Source organism: Pteropus medius, unplaced genomic scaffold, assembly GCF_902729225.1.
Source record: "Pteropus medius unplaced genomic scaffold, Ma_sr-lr_union100, whole genome shotgun sequence".
Lineage (NCBI taxonomy): Eukaryota > Metazoa > Chordata > Mammalia > Chiroptera > Pteropodidae > Pteropus > Pteropus medius.
Genome location: NW_024349803.1, coordinates 10,393,775 through 10,413,071, shown reverse-complemented (window position 1 = coordinate 10,413,071; position 19,297 = coordinate 10,393,775). Strand labels below are relative to the sequence as shown.

General features: G+C 51.1%; 1 protein-coding gene across 5 annotated transcripts in view; it reads right to left on the bottom strand.

The window, feature by feature from the left end:
• Window positions 1-18,735, bottom strand: part of MRAS (muscle RAS oncogene homolog) — a 56,586-nt gene extending 37,851 nt beyond the window's left edge. The window contains exon 1 of one of the 5 annotated variants that reach the window (XM_039837272.1): window positions 18,716-18,735. The gene's annotated coding sequence lies outside the window, so the exon portion shown is untranslated. Of the gene's footprint in view, window positions 1-18,120; window positions 18,257-18,547; window positions 18,673-18,715 lie in introns of those variants that run through there. The other 4 variants (XM_039837270.1, XM_039837273.1, XM_039837268.1 and 1 more) reach the window with 4 other exon arrangements.
• Between the last annotated feature and the right edge of the window lie 562 nt (window positions 18,736-19,297).

Below are 19,297 nucleotides of genomic sequence, written 5' to 3'. Positions count from 1 at the left end.
AAAACTGGAGGGCTCCCCAGCAAAGGCATATTTGCACTGACATGCCAAGTAGCTGGGCGCCTGGCCTCCTCTAATCAGGTAGACCCCTGTGATTTGGACCCTCACCTGCCCCATCCATAGCCCTAAGAGCACCTGTACCACCTAGGGCTGCCAGGGGACCTAATCCTGTACCAGATATAAATGCCTAGGATAGCAGTGAGCCCTAGCAGCTCCCCCAGTCAGCAGTGCTCAGTGGTAATATCACCAAATCTGCCCCTTCACCCCAGGTTCCCAGTTTCCAGGGCTTCTACAGAGCTTATTTCCCAAAAGAATACCCCTAAACACAGCCCATTTTTCTAAGTGGACACATATGACAGAAATGGCTTTGGCTGCAGACACAGTCAAGGGGTCCATGGGTTTCCTGGCCTCTCCCTGTACCCCACCCCACCAGCCACCGCCACTTCCTAAGCAGTGTCATACAGTCCTGGCCAGAACAAGCAGTGTCCGGGAGAGGCTACAGAGCAGTAACATCTCCACCATTCAGTGGACATCTACGGTGGACTGGTCGGACACCAAAGGTCATACTTGGAACCATCACACGACACTGCCTTAAATTCTTTTGGAAATTAGTTTTGCAGTATCGCAAGACTTTTCTTTGACTGTCATGATTTCCTAATCTACGGAGCACTCTTCATCCTTGTGGCTGCTTCCCTGGCCCCGACTACAGGACAACAAATTCTCAGAGCTGGAATAGTGGCCAACCCGTGGCCTCTCCCAAAAATGGTGCCAACTTTATTTAAGGTTTAGTTTTTACCGCTTTTTGCTTCTCTATTTCTATACTAATTATATTAAAGACTCTCCCAAACCCCATGAGTTGAGCTACAAGTTTTCTAGGTAAATAAAGATGGAAGAGGAGGACACGTTCACGACTAATGGAGCTCTTGGGAGTGAACGGACTTCCATTTACACTGAGCCAAATCAGCCCTGGAAAGCTTATCTTATCTCTGTGATATCTGGGTGTGCCCAGCTTGGGGATGAGGACACACTGGGAGGCGTGACCCAAGCCGTGTAGAGGAAACGGCTCTGCATTCCAAGAGCTGCCCTTCCCCTCTGCACAATTCCCAGAAATGGGCAGCTTCCCCAGGGCTGCTGATTTGCAGGCTATGCATAAATGGTGTGCAGCCCTGCCGGGGTCTAGGCCACTTGGCACCCCTAAAGGCTTCACTCTCTCCTCCCTAAGACTGTGCCCTGACTCTTTGTCTCATACCTTCACCAATCCAAGCCCAGCACTGTCACGCACCACTCAACCTCTTCAGGAATCCACCAGTGCATTCGGCTCGCTCCATTATTGAGACGAACCACTCGCTCAATCGTGTGTGTTATTCTCTGTTGTAAAGCAGCGGTCCCCAAACGTTTTGGAACCAGAGACTTGTGCTTCTATGAGAATCTAATGCCTGATGATCAGAGGTGCAGCTGAGGTGGTGATGCTAGCGTTGGGGAGCAGCTGCAGATACAGATGAAGCTTTGCTCACTTGCTTGTCCACTGCTCAGCTCCTGTTGTGCGGCCCGGTCCCAAACAGGCCACCAGTACTGGTCCGCAGCCCAGCGGTTGGGGACCCCTGCTGTAAAAGACCTTGACATCATCAGATCTAGATGATGAGTATGTGGCATGGGTGCCCTCCCTCCCATTCCCAGAGCCATGGCAGACATCACTAATCAATTAGGGTCCTCTTTCCTGCTCAGTCTTAGAACCCTTTTCAATGCAGCATCCTTGGCAGCCAGAACCAGGTGACTGGTCCAGAGAGGAAACCTATTTGCCATCCCAGATCTAACCCACTGATCATCTGATTCCTTTCAAAACATCACACCTAGTGGCCATCTTTTTCATAGGAAGGGGTCGGGACCTTGGGGTAGCCTGCCTGGTTATATCTGCAAATAACCCTGAAGGCTTCACTCTCCCCTCCTCAAGACTATTCTAGCCCTTTGTCTGACGCCTCTGCTAACTAACCCAAGCCCAGCACTGTCACTGCACCACTGGTTATTTCTGGAGAGAACCAGGTCTTCTGCTGATACAAGTAACAGATTGTATCACCTAAGTCTTCTGTTAATACCTCAGGCCCTGCTTTTCTACCCCATCGAATCCAAACTCCTCTGCCTTGATCACACCTGGACTGCAGGCAGCTGGACAAAAATGATCAGACAGGAGTTCAGAGATCCAGGCAAAGGCCAGTCCAGGTGAGGGACACAATGCCCTTGGGCTTACTCACGATCCCCAAGTACCATGTGCTTCCTTGTATCACAACTGTTAACACTAGCGTGAGAGTGCCTCGTGGACAGGACCTGGAGCTTAGCCATTTATGCCCCAGGACTATGAGTCCCAGAGTAGGTATATAGAAACCACCTGGCATAAGAATTACAATAGTGATCATGTTAAAAATAACAGGAACACTTAAATAATGCAAGCAATGTGTCAGATGCCGTTGGAAGATCTTACAAAATTCACTCACATAATTCTCACAACAAATCCTATAAGGTGTAACTTTGATTATCCCCATTTTACAGTTGAAGAAACTGAGACACAAAGAAGTAAAATAACTGTTCTAAGGTCACCTAGCTAGAAAGTGGCAATGCCAGGATCCGAAACCATGTAGTGTGGCCAGAGCCCACGGCCAGCCCTTCACGTTAGGCATCCTCTTGTGGATGGCAGAGCGGTGAGTGGGTGTGGAATCAGGCCAGGCTGCAGATCCAGGAGTGCCCGGAGGAGGTCAGCAGGGGAGGTGGCGTCAGAGTCAGGGAGGCCTCCGAGGCCAGATCGCTGTCCCTGTGGGAGGAGCAGCTGAGGAGGCCAGGCACCCAGGGCAAGTGCTAGTCACTGGGAACAGACACGCCCCTCATCCCAACTGGGACAAGTATGCCAACAGGACATAGGGCTGGTACAGCCAGGCTGCCTCCTGCCCTGAGGACCAGGGGCAGCTGGGGGAATCAGGCGGCTGGCCAGCACTGTGGGAACATCAGGTGCTTTGAGCCCCCCATTATCCAGCACCTCTGTTTAGGACCTTCTCTGCTGTGCTGGCCCCTGCCCCAGCCCAGGCCTGTCTCCTCGTGATCCTACAAGCCAGCAGCTCCCCACCCAGTTTGGGGCAGGCCCCTCACCTGGAACCCCTTACCAAGGAGCTTGAGCTACGGACTCAGATCGCCTGCAACCTTAGGCAAGTTATTTACCTCTGTACCTTAGTCACCTCTTCTGTAAAAGTGGGGACGTGGCAGCATTTGCCTCATGGTGGTCGTGAAAGGCTACATTTGTTTGCTTGGCCCAGTGTCTTGCCCACAGTGAGTGCTTGATAAACGAAGTCGTTATTATCAATAGCATCCTTCCAAGTCCACCCCAAGTCTCCCCTCCTGCGGGAAGCCCTCCTGCCTCTCCAGAGTCCTTCCTGAGTTCACGCCTACAAACTGCAAGTTCCATAGACAGCTCAACAGATCTTAGCCCCTCACCACACACTCCTCGATATGCTCTCACACCAGCTGCAGGCTGGTCTCGGCTCCCACACTCTGCCTCGGAGGACAGCATCACATCTCAGCCAGCCACTGTCATCCCTACAACAAGGCTGGAGAACAGCAAGCCCCCAAGTGCTTGCTGATTGAATGACGGATGGGACTTAAGCTCCTCAAAGACATTTTCCCAAGTATTCAGAAGATGCTTGTTCACTGAATAGACTGTGGAAGAAATCAAAATGCTGGGAACTCAGTATTAGATATGGTTTTCCCTCTTTGGTTTTTAAACTCAGAAGTGCTCTCCATTGTAAACCTAGTCCCTCTCTGGGTGCCTCCTTGGAAAGAAAAAACAGGGCACGTGACATAAGAAAGGGCCCAGATTTTTGACCCAGGAAGAGTAAACTGGACAAGCCACCAGTGTTGGCCGCCTTTCCCCCAAAATACACACATGCTCAGACTCCAGGAGACTCGCACCTCCAGTAAATTGTCTCAGTCCTGCGAGCTGGGTATGGCAGGATGAATGAGCCCCAGCCCCTGGCCTTGAGGCTCCCAGTGTGTGTGGGGAGGGGTGCACCAACCGGGTGACAGGGCACAGGGCTAAGTCATGTGGGAGCACGGGAGCAGCGAGGGGCCTCTCACCTAGCCTGAGGGCACTGCAGAGGGCTTTCTGGAAGCAGGGCCAAAACGGGGCCAAGTCAGCATTCGCTAAGGTGAACAATAGAGACAAGCAGGCCCTATGTGAGGATCAGAAGCTGCAAAGGCGTAAAGCATGGAGGCATGAGGCACTCAGGAGGCACCAGGTACTGCAAGCAATGTGATGCCTCTCCCACAGGCCCACAGGAGTGTGACGCCGGCCTGCTGGGTGGCTGCCCAGTCCAAGGGGTCCACCAATCTTCCTGATGACCGCAGTGAGGTTAACCAGAAAGAAAAGCCCAGAGGAGACCAGATAACTAGCATGCGGCGAATTCCAAGTGTTCCAGAAGCTCACAGGCGAGGAAGAGCGGATGGGAAAGGGCTCCGGGGTCACGTGGGGGCAGGAAGGTCGCGCAGGCAGGGAGGCTCAGCCACAAAGGCCCGAGGGCAGGAATGTGCGGGGTGGCATTTAATCTCCCCGTTTTGCCAGCAGAGAGACAGAGTCAGGGACAGTCAGGCATTTGCCCCAGGGCATAGCTTGGTCAAAGACAAAGCTGAGATTTGGCACCCAGACCTGGCAGTTAAAAACTAAAACTCTGACCCACTCACCCACCCGGCTAGTCCGGGGAGCCTGGTGGGTCCGAGAGGCTCTCAGAACCAAGGGGTTGACAAGGGCCCCAGTGTCCCGAGTCCACACAACCCTTCGGAATGACACACCCCACTGGCATCCCTGAGTCATCCGATGTTGCCACCTGGCCACTTGGCCCTCACGACCTCAGAGGTCCCACTCCAGCCCCCACCTGTGTCCCCATGCCCAGTACTGACAAGGAGGGTAGGAGTGAACTCCATCTAGGGGTGAGGGGCCAGGCTTACCACCCCGCCTCTGTCGGAACCTGCTCATAGCTTCCTTGGGTAGCAGCTAGGGGCAGAAAGTGGCTTTACAATTAAATTCTCATTCTCAGTCCTGGGGGCCTATTAATATTTTCCTAGGGCTGGGGCAGTCTCACCCCTAGCTAAGGAGAACTTCTCAGCCTTAGAGAGAAATCTCCATGCCCACTGGGAAGGTCCTGTTGCTAGTCACCCCACCAGGGAGGGCCAGCTTCAGGACTAGATTCCTAAAACTGAGGGCCCTCGGACTCCCCAAAGCCTGGCAGGCCACTAGACTTACCTCACCCCATCAGAATGTCCCTCATCCCACACCCAGGGAGGGCTCCTCTGAGCCCCTTGCCTCCTCACAGTACCTCTTTGGGCTGCTCAGGTTCAACCTGTTACAAACTGGACTCAGTGGCCCCCCCACCACTCCGCCTCTAGACCCCTTTTCCTTCCTTTTTGCTCAGCGCTCTCTCTTCCTCCCTCAGCAGCTCGAACATCCCTTTACTCACATCTGAGGCCAAGGCCTAGCAACTCTGCCACGTGAGGCACGTCCACCTCAGTGGCTCGGCTCTGCCCTCTGCCTGGGCCGCCCGTGCCCTCCCACCACGCCAGCTTTAACGCCCTTCAGCCAACCCCTGAGCACACCGCTCCTCCTGGAAAAACCACCCATGGGTGGCTGAAGCTCTCCCTGCCGACATGGCACATGGACCTTCCCTGAGCTGCCCCTAGCACTCCTTCCCCCCTCATGCAGCCTCTGCTCCCACTGATTCCTAGTATGACAGGGATGGCTCCTGATTTGTCAGGGCCCCAGCCCCTGGCAGGGTGCTGTCTGCCGGTGACTGTTCTCTGCTGCATCCCCATTCCTCTGTGAAAACGCCCCCTCTGTAAGGAGCAGCCTCCCTGTTTTCCCCAGGAAGCCTTTCTTAAACCCAGCCTCCCAAAGTGACCCTTCCCTCCTGGGCCCCCTCCGCCCTCCCCAGGCCTCCTGCCACTGAGCTGCCCTGCTTGCATCTGCGGAGTGCCAGCCAGGCGGCAGGCGGCAGCCAGAGTGCTCTGCAGCCATTATGGCCTCTGACTCCTCACAGCCACCTTACCGAGATGGCATTGTTTAGGCTGTTAGTGATGAGGAACCCTGAGATCACAGAGGTTCTGTGGCTTGTGCAAGGCCACACCTCTCCATCTACAAGTGGCCACACGCTCCCAGCCACATGGCAACCCTGCCTCTTCTCAGAGACTGCCCCTCCACTTCTCCCATCAACTCCAGGAGCTGGGAGCTGTTTCACTGTCACATTTCCGCTGCTCGGGTTGGGCAGCAGGGCTGAGGGCTATACCTCGTCTTCTTTATCTAAGGGTCCTGCCAGAGCCCTGCACAACTTTCTACGGAGACACTCCAGGTGTCCGCTGCCTGCATTTCCAAAATGTAGGGTTGACACTGGGAACCGGCCAGGAGTCTGGCTTGGGTAGAGGACAGACAGGGGTGCTATGGGCATCGTGTCCATGGGCCACGCAGATCCAGGAGTGGTAGCAGCCCTTCTGAGGAAGATGCCAGGGGAACAATCCCAGTAGACACACACGGGCACCAGCCCAGCAGGAGGAACAGGTGACAATGAGGAGCTCCTTCCCTGCCACCTGCACTCCCAAACACTGAGCCCTCAGCAGCTCCCTGGCCATCTCTGCCTCCTGGGCTGGGGATACCACTCCCCAACCCCAGAGTCTTCTGATGATAGCAAGACAAATTTTCTCATACTATCTTTCTCCTGAGTGGGGGTATGGGGCGCTAATTAGAATACAGTTTCATGGGTTCACCCTTAGGACTGTCCCAGCCCAGAGGTCTTGTCTCAGGGACTTCGAGGCCCCCACCAGTCGCCTTTGCTAAGTGGCTCAGGAGAAGAACAGAGGTGGTGACAGAGATCAGAGGGCAGGCAGATGGAGACTTCCAAACCCCAGCCCTCCAAGAACTGGCTGCCCACCATCTCAACGGCTTTACCCTACAGCAGGAAACAGATGGACAACCCGAACTCGCATGTTGGCAGAAGCAAGGTTGATAAATGAGAGAAGTGGACGGGTACAGGCAATAGAAAAAGGTGAGGACTGTGGCAAATAGGCGAGCATGTCGCCCTCCACCAGCTGACGGCTGCAACGTGAGCATATCTGCAACGGGGTTGGCCAGATAGTCTAAATTTTTTAAGAGTAGCCAGAAATCTGAATTTTTCTATGAAACTGATTTTTTAATGTTGGCTATCGATTTGAAAGTTTTACACATTAATAAGCTAACCCTTCTCCCCCCCGCTGGGTGGCCCCAGCCCCCAAAGGCACCTGCTGCCACCTGACCTCCTGCAGCATGCTTCTTGGCATGAACACAGAGTGGCACAGCCACTCCAAAGCAGACCACTCTGCACTGCCTTGGCCTGGCCTGGCCTGGCCTGGCTTTGGCAGCAATGAGCTGTGAGATGAGAGGAAGTGCAGATGATACGTGCAGAGAGCAGCGGGTGGGGCGGCGGGCGGGGCTTACTCAGCCCCGTGGGAGACTTTCCAGTCCAACAGCCTTTAGGCGGGGGCTCAGCCACTCCAGGAGTGCATCAGAACCCAGGGAGGCGGAGGGCAGAAAAGTACATTCAAAAATGACCGTTGCTTTGATCTGTTTCCACCATTTATACTCAAATTGTTAAACACCGTTATTGAAAAATGTGGCAATTTTTACGTTTGACCCAAAATGAGAAGAAACAGGGTCTAGGCTCTTCCCTGGAGTGGGGACAGATGATCTAACCTCCATTTTAAAAGAGTAACCAGACTTAGAGAACTGAGCAGGAGCAAAATAAGAGAGAAACTTCCTGAAAACGAGGCAGGCATGGCAATGAGCAGCCTAAGGCGGTATGGAATTTTTCTAGGCAAAGGCTATGCAGCAGGCCTGGGAGGCAGGAGGGTCTGGCTGCCTGGTTCTGCAGGGTTGAACCAGGGCCAGAGGCGGGTGGGATGACTTCTCAGGGGCCCTTCTACACTCAGGATTTTAAGCCCATTCAACTGGAAAGGCAGGAAGCCACTTTTCACATCTCTCTCCCCAAGCTCTAAATAGCTGCTGTGTTTTTCTTGCCCTCCTAAGCAGCCTGGCCTGGATGGATGGCTAGCCCTGGACAGCAGAGTCGGGCAAACGGCAGAGCTGGCAGACCTGCTCCATTGCCGAGGGGTAGGACCCATCCAGAAGCCACTACTGGCAGGTGGGCCAGCCTCTCATCCCTCTTCTTTCTACTCTACATATAACACTTTTATAAGAAGTCATTGACCACAGCATTTGCCCCTCTGCTAAGTGTGTGATCTCAGGCACATTTTTCAGCCCTTTTGTACCTCAGTTTCCTCACCTGTTAATAACAGTATCTACCTCACAGAGCTGTTTTAAGGACAGAATGATCTAATATAATGCAAGTACTTAGAACAGTGCCTGGCACGTGAAGTGTTTGCTACGATTATCATCCTCAGCATGTTGCAGGAAGTCTTGCCAATGACCCCTCTACCAAAGTGGCCAGAAGGGTGCCTGGGGCCAAACGAGCTGTTTTCCAGGCTGTCCCAAAGCACTCAGGCCAAGGGGAGGCAGGTGTTTCCTTCACCTCCTACAACTTGTTCTACAGGGAGACCTTAGCCACTCGGCTGGGCTGAAGTATTACTGCTGGGCTACCCCAGGGTTCAACAAGGAAGCGCATTTCATTTCTGATGACTGGAGAAATAATTGTGACCCACAATCTGTGCTGGCTTGTTTCAGGGGTGCTGAGGAAGGGGGAAGCTGCAGAGCTATGTCCCACCCTACATCCCATCTGATGGGGACGAACTCTGGCGGGGAAAGCGGGAGGCAGATGTTAGGAACGTGGAAATGCTTCCAGCAGGTCAGGTTTTAAATCCTGGTTATGCCGCTTACTAGCTGGGTGACCTTGGAAAAATTATAAACCTCTCTTGGGCAAAACTGGTGTTGGTGGATGGTAACAGCAACCAGCTGGAGGTGGAATCAGGCTGAGTCCTGTGGCCAGGGATGATCATTATAATAACTGTTTATTAAGTCCTGACCATGTGCTAAGCACTTTACATATACTTCCCTGCCCACTCACCCCCACCACTCCTCACACCAGACTAGGTGAGATAACTGTTACACAATTACAAAACACCCAGCTGTCTGTCTTGGCAGTAGTTTGCATGCTGGTACTTAACTGCCTAATTGTATATGATGTAATATGACATCCACACTAGACTTGCAGCTCCACTAGGGCAGGGCCTGTCCTGTTTTATTCTCCACTGTATGTCTGGCCTCCAGCACATGCTTGGAACAAAGAACGTGCTCAATAAATATTTGTTGACCTACATCAGCTCTAATCTTCACAGCTACTCTTAAAATGTTCAGAGGAAAGAAAAATTAACACTTGGGTTTGCTCTGGTCACTGGGAAAGAAGGCCTAACTTAGGAATTCGATGTAGCGAGTATTAATGATAGTAATAATCCCAGAGCTCCTTGGGCTCTTTCTGCAGGTGAAGGTGCAGAACTAGGGTGCATAACTCTTGTTTAGACAAGCTCTTCCTTCAATGGCTCTTTTCAGATGTCGACTAGGTCCACAGCCTAGTCTAGAATAGATGTTATTACTGCTCTGCAATCAAAAGTAAAGGAAATTTTGAGTTTTCACAAATTCTAGGGGAAAGTATCCTAGTTAGTAAACTAGGCTTGAGGAGACAGCCAGGGAGAAATTCTCCAACAGTGTGAGCAGGGAAGGAAGGGATGTCTGAAAAGTTTTAACTTCAGCCCTGTTCTGAGTGATGGGTAACTCCCTTTCTTATAGGCCCTTGGGTGTGTATATAAGCCCTGTTATATACAACAGCCATGGCGTGGTGGGGCTTAGGAAATGGGGAAAGCCAGGACTACCGTACACATGCAAAGTGTGGCAGCTGACCCCTGCCAGAGGCCGGACGGCAAGTGGGCACAGTCCCCACCTTGAAATCCCCAGAAATACTAGCATTTTGTCAATGCTTGGGTAATTTTTAAAGAAAATAAATGATATACTCAGAGAACTTCTCCAAGGAGAAATCCTTTGGGAAGAATGAAGAAATATTGGGGGGAGCACCTCCCCATTTCCACATACGTGGGATGAGGGTCTGACCCCATATAACTGGACTAGAGCAAAGAGAGGGACAGGGTACCTGGGACAGCAGGATTGTCTCCTGTTATAAACATGGCAAAGGAGGCTCGAAGCAGTGGGAGACTTGCCCAGGGTCACACAGATAACAAAGAGGGGGCAGAAATTAGAGCCCAGGCCCATGGCCTTGCCCACTCTTTTGTGGGTCTTCTAAGAAGGGAGGGAGGACTGAGCTGTTAACCTCTTCCTCAAGACCCTCTGGCTGCTTGTTCTGCAGGCCCTGCTGGTGGGCCAGTACCCTGCCAGACACCGAGCCTGGGGCCCTCTCCTTCCACACAGAGCCCCTCCCAGCAGCTTTCCTATTCACTCACACCAACCCCAAATAGAAAAAGTCCCTATTAAATGCTTTATTAGAATGGTTATCTTGTTGAAGTGCCAAGTGACCTGTTCCTGCTCCCCTTTTCCATCCCTCTACCCATCCATCCCCAGTTTGAGTCCAGAAGTAAAACAAAGGCTTTGTTTCTTTATTTTGATTTCCTCTGTAAAATCTCAAACATGCAGGAAACACCCACCCAGTCCCAGAGAAGTGGACTCAGGCCGATGTCCACTGCGGTGGGTGGAGTCGCGGGTCAGGGAGTGGGCGTGGATGGGAAGGCTCTGATGCCAGCTGACCCTAGCCCCTGGGAGTGCCACCAGGGCACCTGGGCCTGGCTTCTCTAGCAGGAAGAGAGGGGCTTGGGTGTGAAGAGCGCAAGGCCTTCCCAGCTCTGCGGCCCCAAGAATCTCAACTTGCGGAATGTGGGTGGGGAGGGATGGCCGAGAAGACAGATCTCATACAAGTTATTTTATTCATATATGTCCCCGAGGCTTGGGGACAGTGACTCCACCCTTTTCTATCATCTGCTGTTACAATAAAGCAGGCATTGAAAAAAGAACATGAAAGAGGCTATTTTGGGCTGCTGAGCCTACTTGTGAGAAAATGGTACTCACCCAGAAAGACGGGTTTGCCTCTACCTCTTCCTTGGGACCTCATTTCCAGTGTAATGAAAATATAAAGGGGTGAGTTTGTGGATTATCTAAAAGGGGAGATATTTTCAAAAAGGTGTTCTGAAATTTTAAAGAAAAAAGAGAAAAATAACCCCTAACGTGAATTAAAATTAACTTTGCTTTTAAAATGAATATGTAATGCTTTGGGGAAGCAAGAGCCTGTCTCCAGAACTCCCCCAAAATGGCCAGCTCCTAAGGGGAGAGTGGGCACCCCCAAGTCCAGCACATCTTCAGCAACCTCCATATACTTTCACTTTTAATCTGGGAAGCCTAATACATAGTATGTATAGCAGATTCTCTTAAAACCAGAACACTTCTTTAAAAAGTGGCCCTATAGCCTCATTTCAAATAAAAATATTGGGGGGTTGCGCTTAGGGGAGGTACTCTATTCTGTTTTACTAACCTACCTGTCTATTCCTATGCCAGAACGACACATCTGTTAGGACTAGTCCTTTCTCCTTACTCATCGAGGGTCTATAAGCAATGCTCCAATGTAATTTTGAAATACTTCATTTTGGTCAACTTTAGCATGGATTTAGAGGGGGCAGAATTAGAGATAGTGAAACAGTTGCAATGCTATTGCCGTAATCCAAGTGAGAGATGTTAAGCCTGGGGCCAAAGGAGAGATGGCTAGAAGGGAGAAGTTTAAGAAGAAATAACCCAAACTACCAGGATTTGGAGAAAAAATAAAAGTGTGCTTGTAAATATAACATGTATGTACATTTCTGTATAATCAAATAGGAATTGGTGTTGTAATATGGTTTACTGCCTTCGCTGGTACAGGCTCCGATGGCTTCTATGGTGGGACAAACACCAACGAAGCAGGTCTTCCTGAGGTCTTGGGGCTCCCAGCCCTCGCTGGCTTTGCAGCATCTCCATCAGAGTAAGGGAAAAGGATACAGGCACTACTGTTCCTTTTTGGCAACCCAGGGACAGAAAACATTTCAACTCATTCTTATCACTTAATAAAGAGGACTTTCCAGTGTTCTGTTATGAAACTCATTTAAATCTTTGTCCCCTATCATGCGTGACGCCCTGAAAATGAGATCTGCCTGGGTGTAAAAGGCTTTTCCAGATGTGTTCGAATCTTTTCTGCCCAGCTTTAAAAAGCGGTATTCCTCTGCTTTTCTAACTCAAGCCCAAGCTCCATGCAAGCAGGATGGCATCAGGCTCCAGCTGGAGAGTCAGTCAGGGGGTGGAAAGAAGAAGCCGCGAATAGTTGGGTGAGAAACTGTCATGGAGAGCGTCCACCCTCTGCAGCTGGAGAGCTGCGTCCCCCACCCCACCCCCACCCCAGGACCAAGGACCAAGTACCTGAGTGTTTTTTCTGGGAAAGCTGAGTAAAGGGATAGCTTTGCAAAGACGAAGTTAGGGATTAGAAAGGTTCTACGCTGTACTGTAGTTTTCCTTCCTTTAAAGTAGTTCTTTACTTTAGATGATAAAACGCATTTTGTTAAAGATCTTTTAATATGAGCTGCTTAACAAATCATTGTCATCTAATTATAAAAAGAAAATCATCTTTTTCTCTCTTTTCCAAATATTCACCATTTAAATGACAGTTCAGTTCGGCTGTGACTAAATTATGCTCTATATATAGCCTGGCCTGAGTCCACAAGGGTCAAGGCAGGTGTTTTTTGAGGGTCAATCAACTTTTTTGAAAAGGGCTAAATCTAAAAATGCATACTCATCCTACTCTCTGGTGGTTTCTCCCCAGTGTGGTCATAGGTATCGACAACCTTGAGATAGTAATAGTGAAACAGCTGCAACCTTGATGGACACGTAGGTGGCATTTTCATTGAATTAGCTGGGAATATTAGCTAAAAGAGCCAACACATGGAAACTCAGGAACAAGGCTCCAAAAGTCTACCACAGGCTGAGGACAGGCCCAGATCAGCCAGGCCTAACGATGAGGGATATGTTTTAGGTCCTGCCCTACCCTGAAAAGGGTCAAGTACAGACCAAACAGTTGCATCTGTTCGTTTTGGGTAATGGGTACATGGTGCTTGTTACATCATCCCTTACATTTCCTTTTCTTATTTTTCAAAATTGAAAAAAATTTACCAAGTGCGCAAATGATTTAGGGATTCATTGCTGCCTGTATGATTAATGAGAGTCAGGGATAACCACTGCCATCTAGGCTCTCTCTCTGCCAACAAGCTGCTTCTGCACCTCTGTGGCTTCTGCTGCCTCCTAACGTCCTTGTGCACAGGCTGCTCTGTCCTCTCTCCTCTTGAAGCCTTTGCTCCAATGCAGCACTGATTACGTATGATCGTGCCCCCATAGGATATGTCCCAAGAGTACTAGGAGAGAAGAGGCAGGTCGTTTCTGGTCATCCAGTTCTGGGAGCAGTGCAGTGTGATGGAAGGAATGTGTACTTCGAGACCAGGCAGACCCTGGTCAGACTCCTTCTCAGACGAGGACTATGAGTGGTTTCTTTAACCTCCCTGGGCCTTGGTTTCCATATTGGCAAAAGGCTAACAGTAAAATTGTTAGGTTGAGAGATGGTGAATATAGAGTGTCTAGCCCACAAGTCTTTGTTGAAGGAAAGACGGAAGGGAGGAGGGATTGAGAGAGGGAAAGGCAGGGGGACATACAGAGAAGCTGTCTTTAAATCACATCATCTGAGGAGCAGTTGAAGAAAGCAGTGCTGCTGGCACTAGAGAAAAAACATGATTGTCAACGGTTCACGTGGGACAGATCCAATGAGACAGCTTAAGGGAAGAAAGGAATGAACTTTGCAAAGATAAGAGAATCCTCAAATGGAGTGGCCTGACTTGAGGGGCGGCAATCTTCCTATCTCTAGGAGGGCCCGGCTGAAGCCTCGAAGGCTGAGTGGGAGGGACTTCCCTGTTGAAAGTTTCCCAGCTTTTACTCAAGGGGTCACTTAAAAATCTTTCTTTAGCTTTAGTCTGAGCTAAATACTTATTATAAAAAAAAAAGTTGGATGTGATAGCTACACTTTTTATAATATATATAAACAAGTACAGAGTAAAATAAAAGATGCTGTATGTGTCCCACCTAAAATCATCTCCTTCATCACTATGAGAAATATGCTCTACAGGGTCTGAATCCAGACCACAGAGGCTCCAGGGGCCCCCTCTGGGATAATGATTCTGTTATCTGAAGGTTGCTTGAATGCTGATAATGCTCTTCATTTTTATAACCCTTTCTGGCTTCCTAAGTATGTTCTCATCGGTGTATTTTATCTAATCCCCATGACAACCCTGAAGGCTGGGCAGAGAAGTCACAGATGGTGCCTGGGCCCCTGCAGCTCAGGACCCGCCCAAGGCCCTATAGATAGTCACAGAGGACCCAAACCAGAGCTCAGAGCTCCCAGCTCTCCACCCCACCCTCTATCATTCTACCACTACTGGCTGCACAGCCAAATCCTTTCCTGGCATTCTCCAAAACCTCATGAGCAATACAACCCAGATGTAAGTCATGATATTTTATCCATCTAGATGACTGGATGCCAGGCTCTCTTGACAAGAATATGCCCCTATGAGATGCAGAATGTCACTTCAGCAACCAGCAGTGACCCACATTGTCATTTGGCCACAGGCCATCAGCAAGCCCCAGCTAGTAAAGCTACCAAGAATACTAAATGACAATGACAGGGACATTAAGAAGGTAAATGCACATTGATATTTCATGACCCCCTACAAGATGGATGGCTTCAGAAAGCTGCCTTGAAGCATGCCAACAGCTAAAAAGGCCTAGGGGCTCAGGGGTAGGGGCCAGGCCAAGGAAGACCAGGGGGTGGAGTCTCTGAAAATAAGCAGGACAATCTCATCACATGCAGCAAGAATACTACCTAGAAGACTGGAGATGGGCACCAAGGAGTGTAACGTGGCTGTCATCTTAGCCAGTATGAAGCATGAGGCAGCAGCGGCACTGCCCTCTTGGTCACAGTTCCACAAGACAGACCCACTGGCTGACTGCACAGACTTCAACACAGGCTGAGAACTGACAGCCGTCCCTCTCTATTTTCATTCTTGACACCTGTCTCTACCAGGATGGCATGCTATCCTGGTGGGCAGAGGGACACAGTAGGTCCTAGGTAAACAGTAGTGAAGTAATGTGGCTTAGACCAAGGGATCTAACCTGAGATCCATCAATCCCTTGAATTGCATGCCCAACTTTGTATATCCAAACAACTTTTCCCTGGGCTTCTTACTGGCATATTAAAGAGGCTGTGACCCAAAAAAGGTAAAATCCATTGCTCTGCACATTGGATCCTCAGTCTTGTTGGCTACCTGTCTCATGCAAGAACTTGCTGGAAGTGGCACTAATATCCCTTCCCTGTGTATACAGACCTCATGTGAACTGAGAGCATCTTTGGGAAATCTAAACTCTGCTTAATCCACTATTACCTGAAGTTTGTTATTTGCAACCAAAAGCATCCCCACTGATCGAGTACCACAGGGCCCAGGGGCATCGCCTAAGACTATGAGGGCTGGCAAGGCCTCAGGATCCACCAACAAATTTCTCCTCAAAAGGTGAATTCTCTCTGCTCAGTCTCTAGACAATGGGCATCTACCAGATGTCCCAGGGCACACCGGGAGCTCACCCAGCTCCTTCCTTTTTCTCATCCCCAAAGGCAACAGTACATTATAGACAACCAGATGCCTGCCCAGGGCCTGGCAGGTACAGAACTCCTGGAACTCAATGCTCACTCTCTGGACACTTGAGCACATTTCGGCTTTCCACAAGAATGTGTTCCCACTTAGTTCACGAGTGTGGTTTGCATAAATGACACAACGCTCATGAGCAGGTATGTTTTCAATCACTTGCAGGGAGGCACACTCCATTTAGGGGCATTTCGTGGGTAGAGCAATGAGTATACCAGATGTGAAATATAAAATGGAGGTCACAGTTCCCCGAGAACTCACTCAATCCAGCAGGCTAGTCAACATGGAATTCTGATTGATATTAGGGTCAGTCACCCCAGGAGCTAGTTCAGTTCATCAGAGCCCAGAGGTCCTTTCTGGTTCCAGGTGATCAGTCAAGCTCAGGAACCAACCCCAGGGATAACTAACTTGTCACTTTATAAACAGCTCAAATAACTGAAAGCATGAAACACTTTTGGTTAGAACTGATAATAAAATAAAAGTTATACCTGTCACGAAAACGTCTTATGTAGGTGAAAACATGAGTAGTGGAAAAATACAAATTGCCTTATACAGGAGCAAAGCTGGCAACCCTGGAAGACTGCTGCTTGCCTCACCAGGGCTCAGCAGAGGGCCTTGACCCCCCTTCTCCATAAGGAAATGTTGAGGCCACTGGGGGGAGGAGCAGTTTCCACCAGAGCTCCTGGCTTACTCAACACCCCCTCCTCCCCAGAAAGAGGCTGGCAGACCCTGCAGCCTTGAAAACCCCAGAGCATTAAAGCCCCATGCCTTCTGCCCTGGCAGAAAAAGGGCAAACTACACCATAAATCACAGACAGAGAAGGTAATTGGCTGCTGGGCAGTGAGAATAGACCCAAGGGTGAAAACCATGGCCTGAAACATTTTCAACCCCAGTCAGCAGGGACATGCAATTTACAGGAAATTAGGAGATTTACAAAATGTTAGCCGGCTCAAGTTTCTTCCCTCAGAAGAGAAGCAGGAGAAACTCTAAGAACTGTCTCAGTGAAAGTGCTTTATTCACAGCAAAGCCCCTGACACATGTCAGTCATGAATACTAACGGCTCACCACCCCACCCTTCAACCCACCAGTGAATGTCAATAGAGCATAACACAGGCTGCACCTGGACCCTTCAAGCCCAGGACCGCGACCCTCACCAGAGGGGCCTGACAGCTGCATAGTCTAAATCATGGTCTCTTGGGCACATTATTGACCCTTTTAGCCCCAGTCTCCCACATGCATATGGGGATAATAATAAAACCTCTGAAGGAGTCTTGTCAAATGATGAGCAAGCACATTCAAGTCTGGTCTGTGTAAGCCCTGCTGACTGCGGTTATTACAATGGAGCTTCAGGGCTTTTTAAGTCAGATCACCTTATTACTCCTGCTGCCAGGGAAGTCACTCCTTTGAGGCCACAATTCTGAACCTTATCAGTCACCCTCTCTAGTCAGACCCAGGACAGAATTGAGTCCTGGAGGGGCAAGAACCATTCTAGCCCAAGGAAGTCAGGTACCAGCAGGGGCCCATGGAGGCAAGAGGGTCAAGCCCAGGGCTCTGTGATCAGGGCCTTGATAAAGTGGCCCTCTGCCCACTTCTCCAGACTAGGCTTTGTCCCAGCCACAGACAGTCTAATTGGGTGTCCAGTGCCCAAGCTCCTGCCAGGCATCACCTCCTCTAGCGGTCCTTCCCTGACTTTCCACACTGTCTGCTACCACAACTCCTATGCTTCCCTGAGGCCAGTACCGACCACGCTGGGCTGTCTCTCGGTTTGTGCCCCTATCTTCCCCGAAGAGCGGAAGCTGGCTGGCACTGTGTCCCACACACGGTGGGAGCCCTAGTCAGGTCCGGTCAATGAATGGGCCAGGCCCTACTCGTGATCAAAACCCCAAGCCTCAAGCCTCGGGCACAGTGAAGGGCTGTTTATGAAGCAGGCTGCTTTTTGTTATTCAGCTGGATTTGACAACTCCCCCGGCGGAGCTCGGCGCTCGTTAACGCCATTTTAAAAGGGGACAAAGTGCCCCTCTTCCCGAGTCCCGCTGCCCACCACTCCGCGGGTTCTCGCCCAGGCAGACAAGGAGCCCAAGGACGGTTATCATAACAGGGGCTTTTGGGGCGGTGGGCAGGCCCTTCCCACTGGAGTCTCGGTCGTGGCCGATTTCTCGATCGCACGCCGTTATGCGGGAGCCTGCGGTGGGGGCAAAAGGCCACTCATCGCCAGTCCCAGAGCGCATTCCGCTAGGAGAGCACGGCCGGGCGGGGGGCGGCCACACCTCCCGCCTCGGAACAAAGCGCCAGCCCAGGCCGCGGGCAGCGCGCCCCCTTCCCGCCCCCGCGTGCTCGGCTGGCCAGACCACTCACCAAACGCTCCGGCCCCGGCTGGGCTCTGGCCCTCAGGCCGCCTCCATGCTCGCGCGGGACTGACGGCTCCCGACCCGCGGGCCCGCCAGCCGCTCTGGCCCGTCCCCACCCCGGCGCCTCCTTAAAGCGACCGCGCACCCGCGCGCGCCCGGAGCGCTTGGCGCGCGGCGCATTCCTTATATTACAACAGCGCCTGCTAAAAATAGAGCGCTGCGGGGGGGCTAGGGGAGCCGGCCTGGCGCCGCGACCCCGCCGCCCCGGCCTCCATCCACGCTCCAGGACACGCAGCCCGTGGAGTCACAGCCACCCGCGGAGTCACAGCCACCCGCGCCAAGGTCCTGGGACTCCGCAGGGCGCGCGAGCCCGGCCGCTGAACGCGGCTGGCACCGCAGCCTCAGCCCCTCCCGCCTGGGCCCCGCACACTGACCGCCGTCTGACCCGTGGCTCCAGGGAGCGGGCTTTAAGGTGGACGCAGAATGGGAATTCGCCCGGGCTTCTTTAAGAGCCTCCGTGCTCCCTTGAGTTCTCTGCTGGGCCTGGCCAACTTCTGAGCCTAAGGACGCCTTCCCATTCGTAAGTGATTCCTAATCGCCACCTTAATCGCGTTTCCTCAGAATCCTGGGACTCGTATCTCCCTAGATCCTGCCTCCAGCGTCCCTTCTCCAGGTCTTCTTGATACACCATTCCTGGGCCCAAAGTTCATTTGGATGGATGCGACCAGGACAGGCAACACTCGTGCTCTATTTCATTGTTTCAGTTCCGCTAACTCCTCTATTGGCGTCATTTTTTCCCCTTAAAAAAAAAAAAAATCATTCACACAGCATAAAATTCCACCTTTTGAAGTATACAATTCAGTGGGTTATAGTGTATTCACAACGTTGTGCAACCCTCGTTATCTAATTCCAGAATATTTTCATTACAGCCTTTCCCTCCTCTCCCCCCCCCCCACCCAAAAAGTACCCATTTGTAGTCACTCCTTGCCTCCCCAGACCCCAACACCCTGGAAACCACTCATCAATCTACTTTCTGTCTGTATGGATTTGCCTGTTCAGGACATTTCATATAAATGAAATCGTACAACTGATGTCTTTGGTGACCAACTTTTTACACTTTGCACAATGTTTTCAAGGTTTATCTAAGTTGCAGCTTGTAGAAGCGCTTCATTCCTTTTTGTGAC